At 43.5% G+C, this 17,531-nt stretch overlaps 1 protein-coding gene across 3 annotated transcripts in view; it reads right to left on the reverse strand.

Annotated features, from left to right (window-relative positions):
* The window catches only part of ZNF609 (zinc finger protein 609), a 144,497-nt gene that overhangs the window by 101,032 nt on the left and 25,934 nt on the right, over positions 1 to 17,531 (reverse strand). The gene's annotated exons all lie outside the window — the stretch shown is intronic.

Genomic DNA, 17,531 nt, shown 5'->3' on the forward strand with positions numbered 1-17,531 from the left:
GAAAGAAGACACAAGTTTAATTTAGTTCACTTTTTCAGGAAAGAAAAAAATAAGGATCGATACATTGTAAAAGAAAGGCTGTTATGTTCCTAAACTAGGAACACAAATCACATTTTAAACTAAAATACATTCCTACAAAGAAAAAATGGCTTTACATTTCCCTTCAGCTCTGCTAATCTCTGTCATCTTCCAGAGGTAGCTGAAACATGTTCAGCATTCATCACACTTCCAGGTGTGTCAGATATCTGGTCCCCCACTGCACTCTGTGGATTCTTCCTCTAGCCTCTACATCACTACTGTGTCCTGAAGTGACATAGGGACTGCAGGAAAAAAAAAAAAAAAAAAAAAAGAGTGCTAAAGGGGGACCAAGTACGCAAAAGTCCTGGAAGATTATGGAAAATGAAAACAGCAATGTGTTAAGCAGAGGAAGGAGAATTAATCCTTTCTATGCATAAATGCCTTTGATTGTCAAATTTAAAACCAGACAGACTAAAATGGTTGCAAAGGCTGAAGGGTAAAAACACTCTTTGTGCAGCAGTCCCCCCAGCCCCCCTAATAGCAAGCAGCTTCCTCTGGGGGCATTTGGCAGGAGGGAGGGGCCAGGAGTGCTGGTGGAGAACCTGAGAAGAAGAGAATTGGGGCAGCTATGTGCAAACCCATTGCACAGAGCACGTATGACATATATAAACAAACGAAAACAACCTGCGCCACAAGAACTATGTGAACAATTTGAAAGTGAATGCTGCTGTGCCTTGATAGGAATCAAAAAGATTAAGAAAAAAAAAAAAATCAGTGAAACAATAAAACAGTGCAAAACATTAAATAAATCAAAAATAATTATACACAAAATCATAATAAATTCTGTGGTTATAAAATAAATGTCCAAAACCACCAAAATGAAAAAAAAAATTATACAATGTGTCCAAGTACAAAAAGTGATGAAACCAAAAACAAAGAAAGTCCCCTTTAAACATGCAAATAGTTCTCCAAAAAAATTTTAAGATAAGTGTAATACAGAGAAAAGACTCCATGGATCCACACCTTCCTGTGAATACTAATGTATTCTGCACTCACCAGAGATAAGAATAAATTTCACTTTATGAATACAATATTATCCTCCAATTCCCAGGGAAAACTTCCTCTCCATAGCCTCCTCCATATACAAGAGCTTCCTTACATCCAACTTCAAAAGGGATTTCCCCTCATAACGATGTGTTATATAGGAAGACAAATGAGAACCAATAGTGCAATATTGCAAAGACTTTTAATTGAATAAAATAGTGCTTAATCTACTCACATTAGAACTTAAAATAAGTCGCCAATTGACAAAATCCTCCAAAACAGACTTCCTAGTGTAAAACGGATTCCAAAAAGTAAACCAAACTGGCAGCATATACAAGATGACCCTGGAACGCACCAACCGGCGTGCGCTCCACTCACCCAGATATGACGTCACACGCTCAATATAGAAAACCGGAAGTACATCTGTATGACGCGTTTCGCCCCTCCTCCAGGGCGTTATTAAAGACCAAGTATGACGTGATTTTTTTTTTGAAGGGGGGGGGGGGGGGTTACGATCACTTTACTATCACTCTAATGAAAATATATTTTGTCTATACACAATATGAATGCTTCAAGCTTCTGAAAACTCATTAGAAATGAAAAGGTCTGCTTCCCTGCCAGCTCCCGCCACGCAAAATTAACAGTACAAAAAGGAGAAAAGGCTGATATCACTGTCTTCTCGCTGCCTCTGCAGAAAGCTAGGCACTCTAAAGCCCACAATACATTCCAGCCCACTGCAGGAGTGCATTCTCACAAGATTTAAGCTGTCAGAATACTTGAACAGCGTCTGCATCTGACTGGATGCAGGTGCTGTTTAGTTGACAATTTTCTGAGAGGCTTCTTAGACATGTCAATTAAATAAACAACCACTGAAAAATAAATCTTTTTTAGATGGAATCAGCCAAAATTTGAGTAGCGTATGGGCAACATTGGAATAAATCAGGAGGCAGAAGTGAGGGATGGTTAAATCACTTGCACCTCCCAGAAATTTTTATTGTTGAAGTTTATATAACTTTTCTGTATGGACTGGAAGAAGCTGGCAAACTTTACGAGGTAAAGCAATTTAAAACAATCAAGGTTAACCTACCATGTTCCTGAATACTTTCTTGCCAAGGTATTCACCCATGAACTTCAGCTATACAAACTCTGACATTTTCCTTAACCACTTGAGCGCCTGAGGATTTACCCCCCTTAATGACCGGGCCTCTTTTTGCTACTTGGCGCTGCACTAATTCAACTGATAATTGCGCGGTCATGCAATGCTGTACCCAAACAAAATTTACGTCCTTTTTTTCACACAAATAGAGCTTTCTTTCGGTGGTATTTGATCATCTGTGCGCTTTTTATTTTTCACGCTATAAACAAAAAAAGGCAAAACAATTTTGAAGAAAAACAATATTTTTTATTTTCAGCTATAAAAAATATATAGTAAACTCAAAGTTGGTTATAAATTTAGGCCAAAATGTATTCTGCTACATGTTTTTGGTAAAAAAAAATCCCAATAAGTGTATATTGATTGCTTTTTGTGGAAGTTATAGCGTCTACAAACTATGGTATAAATACTGCAATTTACGCCATTTTTCTGCTATACAGCGCTGCGCTAGTTTAACGGACAATTGTGCGGTCATGCAATATGGTACATAAATGAAATTTACATCCTTATTTTCCCCACAAATTGAGCTTTCTTTCGGTGGTATTTGATCACCTGTGCGGTTTTTATTTTTTGTGTTATAAAAAAAAAAGTCTGACAATTTTGAGGAAAAAAAACAATATTTTGGACTTTTTGCTATAAAACATGTCCAGTAAAAAAAAAAAATGCAAAAATCAAATTTAGTCAAATTTCTGCCAAAATGCATTCTGCAACATGTCTTTGCTAAAAAAAAAAACCCAATACGTGTAAATTAATTGGTTTACGTGAAAGTTATAGCGTTTACAAAATGGCGGGAAAGATACTGGGATTTTTAGGGGTTTTTTTATACTGATAATGGCGGCGATCAGCGACTTATGGCAGCGACCAACGACTTATGGCGGGACTGCGGCGGACATTTTGACATTGGGGGGTACTGACTTGGGGTAACTGACATCCCCAAAAACACTAATACAGTGATCAGTGCAAAAAAAAAAAACTGACACTGTACTAATTGCAATGGGGAGGAAGGGGTTAACTTTATTTAGCAGGGAAGGGTTATAGGAGTGAGGGGAGTGTTTTACTAGGGGGCGGGGGCGGGGGTGTGTACTGGGCGGAACAAGGCTGATCGAGAAAGAAAAACTGTTCTTTCTCAATCAGCTCATCCTCGAGCTGTCAGGGAAGTGACAGACAGCACAGCTACTGCAGCTGTGTTCTCTGTCACTGTTTGCCGCCGATCGCCGGGACATAGCCGCTAAGGAGCGGCTGTGACCCGGCGACTGACATCTGCGGCAGAGAACCGCGGGACAAATAGGGCGGCGGCGCGCCTCACGCGCGCCCCCTATTTGTTTACAAAACACACGTCTTAAAACGTGGTTTTGCCTGTGAGTGCCGCCCTGCCGCCGTATATGTACAGTGGCTGGGCGGCATGCGGTTAAAGCAGACTGTCACCCTCCCAGCGCACTATATATAATTTTCTCCCCCCAGCGCCCTGCTTATCAGAAGACCTGCTGTCTCTTATTGCTTTTTGCATCTGCTTCCTTGATAATGCAGCATGGCAATGCACGTCATCAGCAGGCAGGCTATAAAAACTCAGAAAAAAAAAATTTCAGCACCCTGATGACATCACTGAGGAAGGTGCCAGCTCAAGGCTACGTACCCTACTATCCCTACAGGGAACCGCTGGGCATGTACAGTCAGGTCCATAAATATTGGGACATCGACACAATTCTAACATTTTTGGCTCTATACACCACCACAATGGATTTGAAATTAAATCTGGCCAACTGTTGTGAAGGGTGTTTTCTTCTCCAGGGAAAGAATTCTTTGGTCATCCACCACAGTTGTTATCCGTGGTCTTCCGGGTCTTTTGGTGTTGCTGAGCTCACCGGTGCGTTTCTTCTTTTTAAGAATGTTCCAAACAGTTGTTTTGGCCACGCCTAATGTTTTTGCTATCTCTCTGATGGGTTTTTGTTTTTTCAGCCTAATGATGGCTTGCTTCACTGATAGTGACAGCTCTTTGGATGTGTGGCGCACACTTGAAATGAACTCTGAACCTTTTATCTGCTCATTATAATTGGGATAATGAGGGAATAACACACACCTGGCCATGGAACAGCTGAGAAGCCAATTGTCCCATTACTTTTGGTCCCTTAACAAGTGGGAGGCACATATGCAAACTGTTGTAATTCCTACACCGCTCACCTGATTTGGATGTAAATACCCTCAAATTAAAGCGGACAGTCTGCAGTTAAAGCACATCTTGTTCGTTTCATTTCAAATCCATTGTGGTGGTGTATAGAGCCAAAAATGTTAGAATTGTGTCAATGTCCCAATATTTATGAACCTGACTGTATGTTATCAGTGAACAACCCACCAATAAATGTAAGGGGAGAGTGATATTTTACTATATATATATATATATATACACACACATATACACACGCACACACACACACACACACACATATATATATACACATATATACACACACACACACACACACACACCACACAAACGGTGTCTTTTACATTATAAGATTTTGCAGTAGTAAATTCAGAGATTCAACAGGCCAAAACACTGAATTAGTTTATAAAATAAAATGTATGGACTGTAGTGTAAGCCAGGGCTCGACAAATCCCAGGCACCAGAGCTCAACCAATCCCAGGCACCAGGTCGCCAAAGCATCTAGAAATTGAGTCTAATCCAGTTTCTGTGCAATTTCAGTACAGGTGCGACTGTCTCTCTCCACAGCTTCAATGCAAAAAATACCTCCCACGGACTTCAATGCAAAAACTCCTGTCAAAAGCAATCCTGTGTGAACACTTATCTTCGCATGCTACTCTACTCTAACACTTGCGAGTCTGGAATGCACCGCTACAAACTCGCACAGGATCCTTTTTGTAATGGCATTCAAAACACAATGCATATGAATCACATCTATGTGAACCACCTCAATAGCAACACGTACATCTAGCTTGTCATGCGAATCAGGGTTGAAAACACAGCCTGAATCGCATGCGTGTGAACCAGGGCAGCACCATTCACACCTGGGAGTTTTTGGATCGTGGCAGAATCGCTGCAATCACAAAACACAGCTTCAGGGGCCAATATTTTCAATGGCACTTAAAACGTGGTGCAGTTTTGTCGTGATTGTACTGAGAAGCTTGTCACCCAAAAGGTTGCCTTGCCCTGCGCGCTGACAAGCCCACGCTACTCTGAAAAACTGGCCCCTAACTTTTTTAGCTGGCTCCTAGATTCAAAGCAAATTTATCAACACCTAGTGTAAGCTATGGGCCAAACCGTTGGTGGAAAGAAATAAAAGCAGCATATTTGTTTACTATAAATAAAGCGGAACATAACCTATTACAGTAACCGTTTATACTGTGTCCCTCCGCCTCGCCTTATATTTATGTTGTAGTACCTTTCTGTGCTGAGCAATTCCTGCTTTCAGGGTCCTGCTGCCTCCTGGGATTGCCAAGTCGCACCTATTTTTAGAAGGCACTGTTTTACCCTGGGCATATACACACTGCAAGATTCAGAACATGCGCAGATTCAATACATTTATGTAGCGCAAATGCACGGAGGATTTCTATGTATGCACAGATGCCATGGCAGCTACAGTGCTCATGCTCAGAAATCCCAGAGTGTACAAATCCACCACCGTTTTCTTGCCAGGTGTCAAATACTTGGCAGGGACCAGTAGCACATCTGCACACATATGGAGGATTCCCTGAATAAGCAGGGCAGCAGGAAGGGACTAATGCTTTGGTGAAGTTCCACGTTAACCACTCAAGTCCCCAGTGCCATCTTAAAAGGGCAGTGGAATTGGGGCTGTTGGTCTATGCACCATTTTAAACCGCACTGGGAACCAGTGCGACGTCTGCAGGTGCTGACAGGGCTTAAAGCAGAACTTAAACTTCTTATCCTTTAAAGCCAAGGAAGCTGCCATCTTAACCTTGGTTCGATCTTCAGTTGCTATGGTTTTGCACATAAGACCAGTTATGACACCAACCATTTGATGGCTCAACACTTTGACAGCACAAGCAACTTAATTCACTGCATGCCTTGAAAGTAACAGTTTTGGGAAACAGTTAAATTGATAAGTTTAGTTCTGCTTTACGGATGGAACTGCTGGCTGTGACAGCCTGCATCCAGAGTGAAGCCCAGATGTTGATCCTAAAAATCCCCAGATTAATCCCCATGTTGCAACAATGGCAATGGGTGATCTGTATGACATCTGCATTCACAGAGCAAGAATAAAATGCTCACATGAGAGCAACAGTCATTGGATTTTTTAGTGATAACAATCCTGTAAATACGTTGCTGTTGTGCTAATTTACGTCTTCCTAAACCCAATTTCATCTTATCTTAATGTGACGCTACAATAAACATTTTTTTCCCCCTTTGCAATGTAGCGTCAAAAAGGTGCATAAAGCTCTCCTAAAGTAAAACACATATATTGAATGTGAGCTTTACTATTCCGCTAGGTTACATAAAAGTTGCACTAATGTGATAGAATTTTAAATCAGGAAACTTTGCTGATTATAAATTATGGTAAATATAATAATGTAATTTTCTGCTTGTGTGATTGGTTGCACTTAGATACAAGTAAGACTTTGGGTATCGTGTGAAGATGCAGTTGAACACAGCATCCTAATCATGGCTTTTCTGCTTTTTCACAGGTAAATGCTGCTCATCCGCTCTCATCTCCACTTTAAGTTGCATCTCCAGCAACGCATAGACTTTCTGCAAATCTCAAATCAATTAGTGTATAAATTTTGGTCTGTTTGTGGTGATTGATTCTCACCTCCTCTTGCACTTCTTTAGGACTTTGGCCTGTGTCTGTCTTTGAGAAACATCCCCCCCCCAATTCATGTGATCCTCATCAGTTCCTAATTGGAGCGGAGAAGAGTTGCTCATTTGACCATCTCCCTATAAATTTAGATCACCTTATGGAGGGAGGTCACAGACGTGGGGGGCACAGTCACAGATGGGGTGCAGTTTTCTGCATGAGTGTGTTTAATGCTGGATTGTGAAGATGCAGTTGAACACAGCAGTTTAACTAAAGCAGGATAACCCAAGCAACAGAAAGATACAACAAAGAAGTCTACTGCACGCTGGATGGACTGCAAGCACAATGGGAAACATCTTCTACAAGTCTGAGTCCCACTCCATCTACCTTTTTAACATGCCACCTCTACTCCACCTTTTCATATTACGATCTTGTGTTCCCAAAATCTCATCTCTATACCCCTCTGCTCTACCTCAAAGCTTGTACATCTCACAATCACTGCTACCATCTCCCTACTACTGCTCTCATCACCTCCTGCTGATACTTTACTCACCTGCTGACCCAAACACCAGGACTGGAAGGCATGTGCACTTGTATACATCCCGCTCCCATCTCACTTTCCTCACCCTCCTTCTCCTAACCTCTGGGGATATCTCCCCAAACCCTGGTCCTCCACTATCTCACCCCATCAGGCACCCTCTTTCCTCCAGGAAAAGCCACAATCCGCTAAATTTAATATCAGTCCCCGTGCTCCCAAAAACCACCCTTCCTTTTTCATGTGCACTCTGTAATGCCCGCTCTGTCTGCAAAAAGTTCACCTCTCTCCATGACCTTTTTGTCTCCCGCTCCCTTAACCTACTAGCAATTACAGAAACTTGGCTTCAAGCAGCAGATTCTTTTTCTCCCGCAGCACTTTCCTATGGAGGCCTTCTCTGGACCCACTCGCCCAGACCCAGTGGTCAGAAAGGTGGTGGAGTTGGTTTGCTTCTATCCCCACTCAGCACCTTTCAAGTCCTCCCTAACACTCCCTCTCTATCCTTCTCTTCTTTTGAGACTCACTGCATTCGGCTGTTTTCTCCCATTTCTTTGAGGATTGCAGTGATCTATTGGCCTCCTGGACCGGTGTCCCGCTTTCTTAATGATTTCTCTGCCTGGCTACCCTACTTTCTCTGCTCTGAGCTACCCACTATCATTCTCGGAGATTTTAACATCCCTATTAATGTGAACAACCCAGCTACATCCCAACTCTTCAAACTAACCTCATCTTTTGCCTTAACACAATGGACACAGTCCTCCACTCACTCTGATGGGAATACATTAGACCTTGTTTTCTCCCGTCTTTGCACTCCCTACAACCTCACAAACACCCCCTTTCCTCTTTCTGATCATAATCTCATCACCTTCACAGTGTCCTCATCTTCAAACACCTATCCCTCCAAGCAGCAATTACCCGTAGAAGCCTTGAACCCTGCTCCTTTCCACTCTGCAACTGACCGCCTCTGACAGAATCTCTCCCCTGTCCTGCCCTGACCTGGCCACTGCGGTCTACAACAGTTCACTTTCATCCACATTAGACTCACTTGCTCCTCTAACAACACGAAGCATCAGGCCCCGGCCATTACAACCTTGGCAGACAGACAATAGCAGCAATATTAAAGGACATAGTCATGCGCTAAAGCGATTGTGGCATAAAACCAAATCTTAACAAGCTTTCACCCTATATAAATCTGCTTTCTTAACATACGATTCCTCCCTCCATGCTGCAAAACAAGCCTACTTTGTCACTCTCAGTCGCTTATCATCCAGTCCTCTTCGTCTCTTCTCCACTTTAACTCCCTAATTTCTCCACCCCCACCCAGTACCTCACTCACTGCTTACGAGATTGCAAATCATTTCAAAAACAAGATTGATGCGATTCGTAAGGGCATCTCCACTGCACAGACATCCATCCCACTTAGCATATCTTATACTAAACCTCCCTCAACACTTTCATCTTTTGACCTTGCTACTACCGAAGAGGTCACTAAGGGTTTCTCAGAAGCCCGTCTCACTACCTGCCCCCTGGATCCTGTCCCCTCACAACTACTAGTCACCCTCTTCTTCCATCCTATGCTCCCTCACTCACATTTTCAATCTCTCCCTCTCTAATAGTGACTTCCCCTCTAAAGCATGCACACATCACTCCCATACTTAAAAAGCCCTCCCTGGACCCCACCGACCTGAACTTAAGACCCATCTCCCTGCTCCCGTTTACCTCTAAACTCTTAGAACGCCTAGTCTACAGTCGCCTGAGCTGCTACCTCACTAACAACCTTCTTGACCCTTTACTGTCTGGCTTTCGCTCACTACACTCCACTGAAACTGCCCTACTAAAACTCACGACTAACTGCTAAAACCAATGGCCACTACTCCATACTCTTACTACTTGACCTCTCCGAGGGCTTTGGATACTGTTGACCATCCCCTCCTCCTCAAAAAACTCCACTCTCTTGGCCTCCGAGACTCCTGGTTCTCCTCCTACCCATCGCAGCACTCCTTCAGCGTTACCTATAACTCTGGCTCCTCCTCTCCACTCCCCCTTTCTGTAGGGGTCCCTCAAGGTTCTGTCCTTGGACCCCTACTCTTCTCTGTCTACACCTCCTCGCTTGGTCACTTGATAAACTCCCATGGCTTTAAGTACCATCTCTATGCTGATGACACACAAATCTATCTTTCTACCTCTCACCTCACCCCTTCAGTCTCCTCTTGTATTACTAACCTACTAAGTGACATTTCGACATGGATGTCCCTCCACTTCCTCAAACTCAATCTTTCCAAAACTGAGCTCTTAGTATTCCCTCCAGCCCATGCCCCCTCCCCTGAATTCTCCATCAAGATTAATAATACAACCATCAGATCCTCTCCTCATGCCAGGGTGCTAGGTGTAATCCTAGACTCCCATCTGTTCTTCCAGTCCCAAATCCAATCGTTGTCCGAATCTTGTAGACTTCACCTCCGCAACATCTCCAAGATACGCCCATTCTTAACCTCGGAATCTACTAAGCAACTTATACACTCCCTTGTTATCTCTTGCCTTGATTATTGCAACTCCCTCCTCATTGGCCTACCTCATCGCAGGCTATCCCCTCTTCAGTCTATTATGAATGCTGCTGCCAGACTCATCCACCTTACTAACCGTTCTGTATCTGCCAGTCCTCTCTGCCAATCCCTCCACTGGCTTCCCATTGCCCAACGGAAAAAATTAAAAACATTAACAATAATCCTCCCAAACTCATGTCCAATCACTAGCAAATTCATGCAGGCTCCACCTCCGCAACATCTCCAAGATACGTACTTTCCTAACCCAGACACCACTAAACAACTCGTAAACTCCCTTATCTCACGCCTAGACTACTGCAACTCCCTTCTCACAGGCCTACCCCAACGCAGGCTATCCTGCTTCAGTCTATCCTGAACTCAGCGGCTAGACTCATCCACCTCACCAACCGCTCCACTTCTGCAACCCCCCTCTGCCTATCCCTTCACTGGCCCCTGATTGCCCAACACATTAAATTCAAATTACTAACTCTGACATACAAAGCCATTCATAACGCTGCCCCAAACTACCTCACTGACCTGATACCCAAATACCACCCTACCCGCACCCTTCGCTCCTCACAAGACCTCCTACTCTCTACCTCCCTGATCTCCTCCTCCCACGCCCAACTGCAGGACTTCTCCAGGACTTCCCCCATCCTCTGGAACTCCCTACCCCAATCCATCAGACTGTCACCTACCCTCCTCACCTTCAGGCGCTCCCTGAAAACCCACCTCTTCAGGGAAGCCTACCCCACCCTCACCTAACAGCCGTTCTCCTCCGCTCCTCCTACCACTCCATCCCCCACAGCCACTTCCTCCTGTACCTCTACCCCCTCCCTTCTAGATTGTAAGCTCGAAAGAGCAGGGCCCTCAAACCCCTCGTGTATTGTATTGTTACTGTATTGTCTCATGTACTGTCCCCCTACTTTATTGTACAGCACTGAGCAAACCTATTGGCGCTATATAAACACTATATAATAATAATAACAACATATAAAGCCATTCATTACTCTGCCCCAAATTACATCACCAATCTTGTCTCCAAATATCACCTAAACCGTACTCTCCGCTCCTCGCAAGACCTCCTACTCTCTAGCTCCCTTGTCTCCTCCTCTTGCTCGTCTCCAGAGCTTCCCCATGGAACTTTCTACCCCAATTTATCAGACTCCTACTCTGCTCACTTTTAGGCGATCTCTGAAAACCTCTCTTCAGGGAAGCCTATCCTGCCCTCAGCTAATAATGGAAACTTCTACTCCTCCTACTAGTCCATCCCCCACAGTTACTACCTATTCTACCACTAGCCCCTCCCAACCCCTTGTATTGAACTGTATTGTTGCTGTATTGTCTCCCGTTATATTGTAAAGCGCTGAGCAAACTGTTGATGCTATATAAATCCTGTATAATAATAAGCCATGTTTGGTGAGATACTCCCAAAAGGGAAATCATGTTTAAAGGGATTCAGACCTTGCCACTTCCCTCATTAGAACCCTGCAAGTGCAACAGCTGATTCAAAAATTAAAAAATTACTCCCATTCACACCCATTTTGCACTTGTACACAGACAAAACAGCTATTTCTTTAGATTAAGAAAAGGTAGGAATCGGCAACAAAGTTTGCTAAAATCCCTGCAATGTACATAAATCAGCCAGAGTGGAATGGGTTTTTTTTTTCTCAACAAAAAAGGAATTTTTAAAGCCCTTTCTGTACAAAAAAACAAAAACAAAAAAAACCCAACAAGAGTATATATTATGTTAGGGTACACTACAAAACCTATATAGCGTGCGGCCCCAATTAGTATCAGTATGTTCCTTCTATTTTTACCTCCTGTTTAGTGCTAAGCAGTACAGTCCTAGCTAGTCCCATACTATCTTTTTCCATGTTCCCTCAAGTTAATCTTTGGTCTTCATAGTAATTAGGCTGGGAGGAGCCTTGTCCTTTCACACTTCAAGAACAGGGAAAAACCCTTGGTACTGTACTCCGTAAAGCAAACCTGTGTTGGATTCAAGTTCCGTATCTTATTGCAGCATTAGTGACCTGTGAATTTTGCGAAATCAGCGGATGAAATACAGTCCGGACAGATCGAGATCTACTGAGCTATGTCAATGCATGGAGCTGCATTTGGAACAGAACAGGCTGTATTCAGATATTTAATACATCTATTAAAAAATATTTATGTTTAACCCATAATTCTTCAATCAAACCATAAAAGCACATCTTGCAATCAATGCTAACAAAGTGGATCATAATTCAGAATTAAACTGCCCCTCCACCTCATCCAGTGAGAGAATATTTTGCATGAATTCAGAAAATGCAATGCATTCTCTGAATGGCACCAGCGCTAAGTGGCCAACCTCCTGTGTTTAAAATGCAGCAGGGCCGCCACTTAGCACGCACCTGGAAGATAGTTGAGATCACTGAATTAGATGTGTCTACTACAGTCATTTCCAGCTTCAATGGGGATCCCACAGGTATGGTATATAATTACACTGATCCAAGCTGGACTAAATGCCATACTTTGAATTCTTCCTGCTCATCTGGATTGAATGAACATGCAGGTTTGTACCTATAAAGGAGAGAGGGAGCGAAAAACTAGGTATCCCTAACATTATCTGGGGTGAGGGTATAGAGGCCACTTAACTCAAACGTAACTAACCAAATTTTTCTCTGATACAGGTTTATCCAGCTAGTGCATCTGTACAAAACTGTTTTTAACAGTGCGATCAAGCAAATATGTGCTTATGCCTGCGGGAAATGCTAAATTGACCACGTCGCCAGACCAGTCGCCAGACCATTCATCTGTGTTCTATGCTATGGAAGTGACTTTTCACAGAGTGGTCTATTTTGCAAGTTAAATGGTACTTGGCAAATCTATAAACTAGAATTCAGGCCCTTGCACTAAAAAGGAGGCAACATGTGCAGAATTGTGTGTTCTGATCAAACATGACATACCGTTTATACTACCGTTACTTGAAACACATTTTGAAAACCATTTATCATTTTCCTTCCACTTCACAATTCTGTGCCACTTTGTTGGTCTATCACAAAAAATCCCAATAAAATACATTTACACTTTTGGTTGTAACATGTCAAAATGTTTAAAATTTCAAGGGGTATGAATACTTTTTCAAGGCACTGTATATCTTGCAAAAATTGGGTTTTGGACTGCAGTTTTGCAAGTGGCTAGTTGTCAAATATGTCAGCTTCAAATCTTCAACTATTCCCATCTTCAGAGGCAAGGACATCTTTTATCCCTTCTGCTTTTCGCCTTGGCAAAAGATCACTTAGCACAACTTTAAGAGAGCACCCATATATTACTGGTCTGACTGTCACAGACCACCAGCATAAATTGAATATAATACTGTTTTTTACCAAATCAACCATCACTCTACCAACAGCCCTCATCCATCACTTAAGCAAACTCCCATCTTTACATCAACCATTCTAAATCTAAAATTCTAAACATCTTAATACTAGGCTTACAAGGCCCTTATTCCTTAATTCTGGGAATCCAAATGCCTTTTAAACCTGGTAATTTATCTACCCTCTTCATACTATACAGTATATGGATACCAATTATTCACCCCTTCTTTTGGAAACTTATCACTGAATTAAATCCAAAAGCAAATATCAGACTGCAACTTACCAATTCTTAAGTGGAAGCTGCATTCGTTTTCTTTTTTAGGCTTCCTTAGCTTTGTTACCTGGTGACCCGGCCAGTAAGTCTGCAAATAAGGCAGTAAGCTCTCCTGCAAATATATCAAAGTGATGAGGAAAACCATTTACCACTGGCACGGGTGCCTACAATGCTCAGCTTTTATTTCTTCATGTAAAACATTTTTCGCAAAAAGAAAAAATAAATCAAATGTTGCTGCAACTGCTTGTGAGAAAGCAGTGTGAGCTTGGCTTCAATTTGTTAGTGTATCTAAATCTGCCAGCTCATCTGACTCTCCCCTCCTCCCCCCAGACTGACAATGCCTCTGTCTAAAGGTGCCCCTGTGCACCTTCAACCAGACTGGGAGCACTCTAATACAGGAGGTGTGTTACTGGCCAGATCACTGGAATAAAACCCTATAAAAAAGAAAGCCTATGCAGCCACCACATCTAATGACTGGTAAGGTGCAATATATTACATTTTTGGTTTTGGGTTTATTTCCACTTTAAAAAGTTTGCTGGCAGCTTGGAATAGGTACCATCACTTTGTTAGGCCACAGCAATCTAAACTATTTTCAAAAATTGTTATACCATCTTAGGGTTCTACCCATATGGATCCTGTCAAGCGTCCTGCGGGCCTGCACCAACAGGTCTTTAGTTTTATCTGGTTTCAACATGGACCTAAAATGTCAAGATTCATTCTCAGACAACCACAAGGTGGATTGGGAGTTTCCCCATTTGCAGAAATATTATTCAGCTGCCAATTAGAGTCTGTGACTAAGTACAGTAATACCTCAGTTTACATACGCCTCGGTTAACAGAACTTTCGGTTTATGAATGGAAATCCATTAATAATAATGCCTTGGTTTATGAATTTTTACCGCAATACGAAGAAAGTTTCCCCAGGATGCATTGCGCCTGGGAGGTTTATATCTCCGTGCATGCTGGAGTCTGTGTTGCGCCTGGGAGGTTTAGCACCATGCATGCTGGAGTCTGTGGAAAGGTAGGGAGGTGAGCTTTGCCGTTTGAAGGTCTTTTACTGTGTGTTTTGCATTGCGGGGTGGTTTCCATGTCAGCTCATGTGCTGTGCATGCCTGCTACTGTGTGTTTTGCATTGCGGGTGGTTTCCATGTCAGCTCATGTGCTGTGCATGCCTGCTACTGTGTGTTTTGCATTGCGGGGTGGTTTCCATGCCAGCTGATGTGCTGTGCATGACTGCTACTGATAGACCTGGGGCTCTTGGACAGGGTGTGGGTGTACAGTAAAGCATTTTTTTTTATTTTCTGCTCACTTAGTGACTGTGGTGTCATGGCACACAAGAAAGCAGCGGAAGCTGGAAGAGGAAGAAGGAGATGATTCTGCTTGAGGTCAAGAAAGAAATCGGCAGGAAGCACGAAGCAGGAATGCGACTGACCTCGCCAAAGAGTATGGAAAGAGTGCATCCACAATCGGTACCATCCTATAGATGAAAGAGAAGAGAACTGGGAGAGATGCAGCCAAGGGAGTCACCAGGGTCTCCAAGCAATGGCCTCTTGTTCTGGAGGAGGTCGAAAAGTTGCTCCTGCTCTGGATTGAAGAGAAGCAGCGTGCAGGGGACACAGTGACCGAGGCGATCATCTGCGAAAAAGCCAAGGCCTTGCACACTGACCTCCTCGACCAACAGCCAGGAATGTCAGCCGATGAAGAAGGCTTCAACGCGAGCAGGGGGTGGTTCGAAAGGTTCAAGACCAGATCTGGCATCCACAGCGTGGTCAGGCATGGAGAGGTTCTGATGTTGCTGCAGCTGAGGAATTTGCTAAAGAGTTCCTGGAGGTCATGATTTCAGAGGGCTACCTTCCTCAGCAGGTCTTCAACTGCGACGAGACTGGCCTCTTCTGGAAGAGGATGCCAAAGCGTACCTTGATCAAGTAAGAGGAGACCTCATTGCCTGGCCACAAGCCGATGAAAGACAGTCTCACCCTCCTGTTCTGCGCCAATGCCAGTGGGGTCCTTAAGATCAAGCCCCTGCTCGTCTACCACTCAGAGAACCCACGGGCCTTCAAGAAACACAAGGTGAAGAAGGAGCAGTTGACCGTTTTGTGGCGGTCCAACCCAAAGCCTTGGGTCACACGCCTCGTTTGTGCAGTGGGTCAATCTTGTTTTTGGTCCTGCTGTCAAGCAGCACCTTGTCAACAATAACCTGCTGCTCAAGGCCATGCTGCTCATGGACAATGCTCCTGCTCATCCTCCAGGAAGACATGCTGGAGGACTTTAACTTCATCACAGTCATGTTCCTTCCACCTAACATCACCCCACTACTCCAGCCAATGGACCAGCAGGTCATTTCCAATTTTAAACAACTCTACACAAGGAAGCTTTTCCGGCAATGCTTTGAGATGACAGATCGATCAAGCCTCACCCTCCATGAATTTTGGAGAGACCATTTTGACATCGTGAACTGTCTGCAGATTATCACCATTGCCTGGGCCGGGGTCAGCCATAGAATCCTAAATTCAGCTTGGCGCAACCTGCGGCCAGACTGTGTTGTGACACCTGATTCCGATGCTTCTGCACCTGCACCAGAGTCAACAGTGTTGAAGGAGATTGTTTCCTTGGGGAGGACCATGGGGCTGGAGGTGACTGAGGAAGATGTCTGCGAGCTGGTGGAGGAGGGACACAACCGTGAGCTAACCACTGAGGACCTGGTGGAACTGCAGAAGGAGGCGATGGAGGAGCGGGTCTCATTTGAGGAGGAAACAAGTGAGGAACAGGTCTCTTCCAGGGAACTCAAGGAGGCATGCCAACTGTGGGTAAACCTACAGGCTTTTGTACAGAAGCACCTCCCAGATAAGGCTCTAGCCCAGAGACTTGTGAACAGTTTTGACACCAATGTTATGTCCCCTTTCCGAGGGATGCTGAAAAGGCACCGGAGGCAACAGACAATGGAAAGGTTCCTACTAGAACAGCCTAGACATGAAGAAGACCCTGCTTGTGTTAGTGCTGCCCAGTTGCTCTGCTCCTCCTCCAGAGAGTGTTGAAATTGTTTGAAAAGTTTGCCATGTTTTAAAAGATGATGTGATGCTTTAAAAGTTGTAGTTGGATGTTTGAAATGTTATTGCTTGAGTAATCCTGTCCCTTTACAGTATTAATGCCTTTACAAAGTGCACTTTATAAAGAGTTTTGAACAGATAAAAGACTTGTTTTTTACTTTTTCTGACCTCAGGAACGGATTAATTGGCTCTCAATGCATTCCTATGGGAAACGGTGTTTCGGTTTATGAATTTTCCGCTATACGAAAATTCCTGCAGAACAAATTAAATTCGTAAACCGAGGTATTACTGTACCACGCTACCACTGAAACTTTTGTATGGGCATCTGTCGAGGCAGTGGATTGTGATCTCTTTCTTGAAAATATGGGACACGCTCATATATACTGAAGGACTCATCTACCTAGTTCCCCCCTTACTGACTTTTCCTATGAACTCCACCTTTCAACCAGGCCTAGAAGAGCCAAATAACTTTAAACCCTGAAGCAAAAACAGACCTCACTTGCGCGTACATCTTTATGAGAACTGAAATCAAATAATTTCAAACCTTACAGACAGACTATAAATTGCCCAAAGCAAAAATATTTCATCACCTACAAGTAAAGCAATTTGTTATGTCTATGAGCCATGCTCCCGCTTCTTTAAATGACCCCTGACATCCTTTTTAGCACCATGTTTTAATGACCCTCACTCCCCATGTCTGATCTCTTTGCTGTACACTTTACTTCTTGCAGGCCCCTCGTCGCCCCAATATGCCCACACACACACAGACGCACACACACAGGAAATAGAT

This window comes from Staurois parvus, unplaced genomic scaffold (assembly GCF_062004578.1).
Source record: "Staurois parvus isolate SC_StPar_1 unplaced genomic scaffold, SC_StPar_1.0 ptg001805l, whole genome shotgun sequence".
In the NCBI taxonomy this organism is placed as follows: Eukaryota; Metazoa; Chordata; class Amphibia; order Anura; family Ranidae; genus Staurois; species Staurois parvus.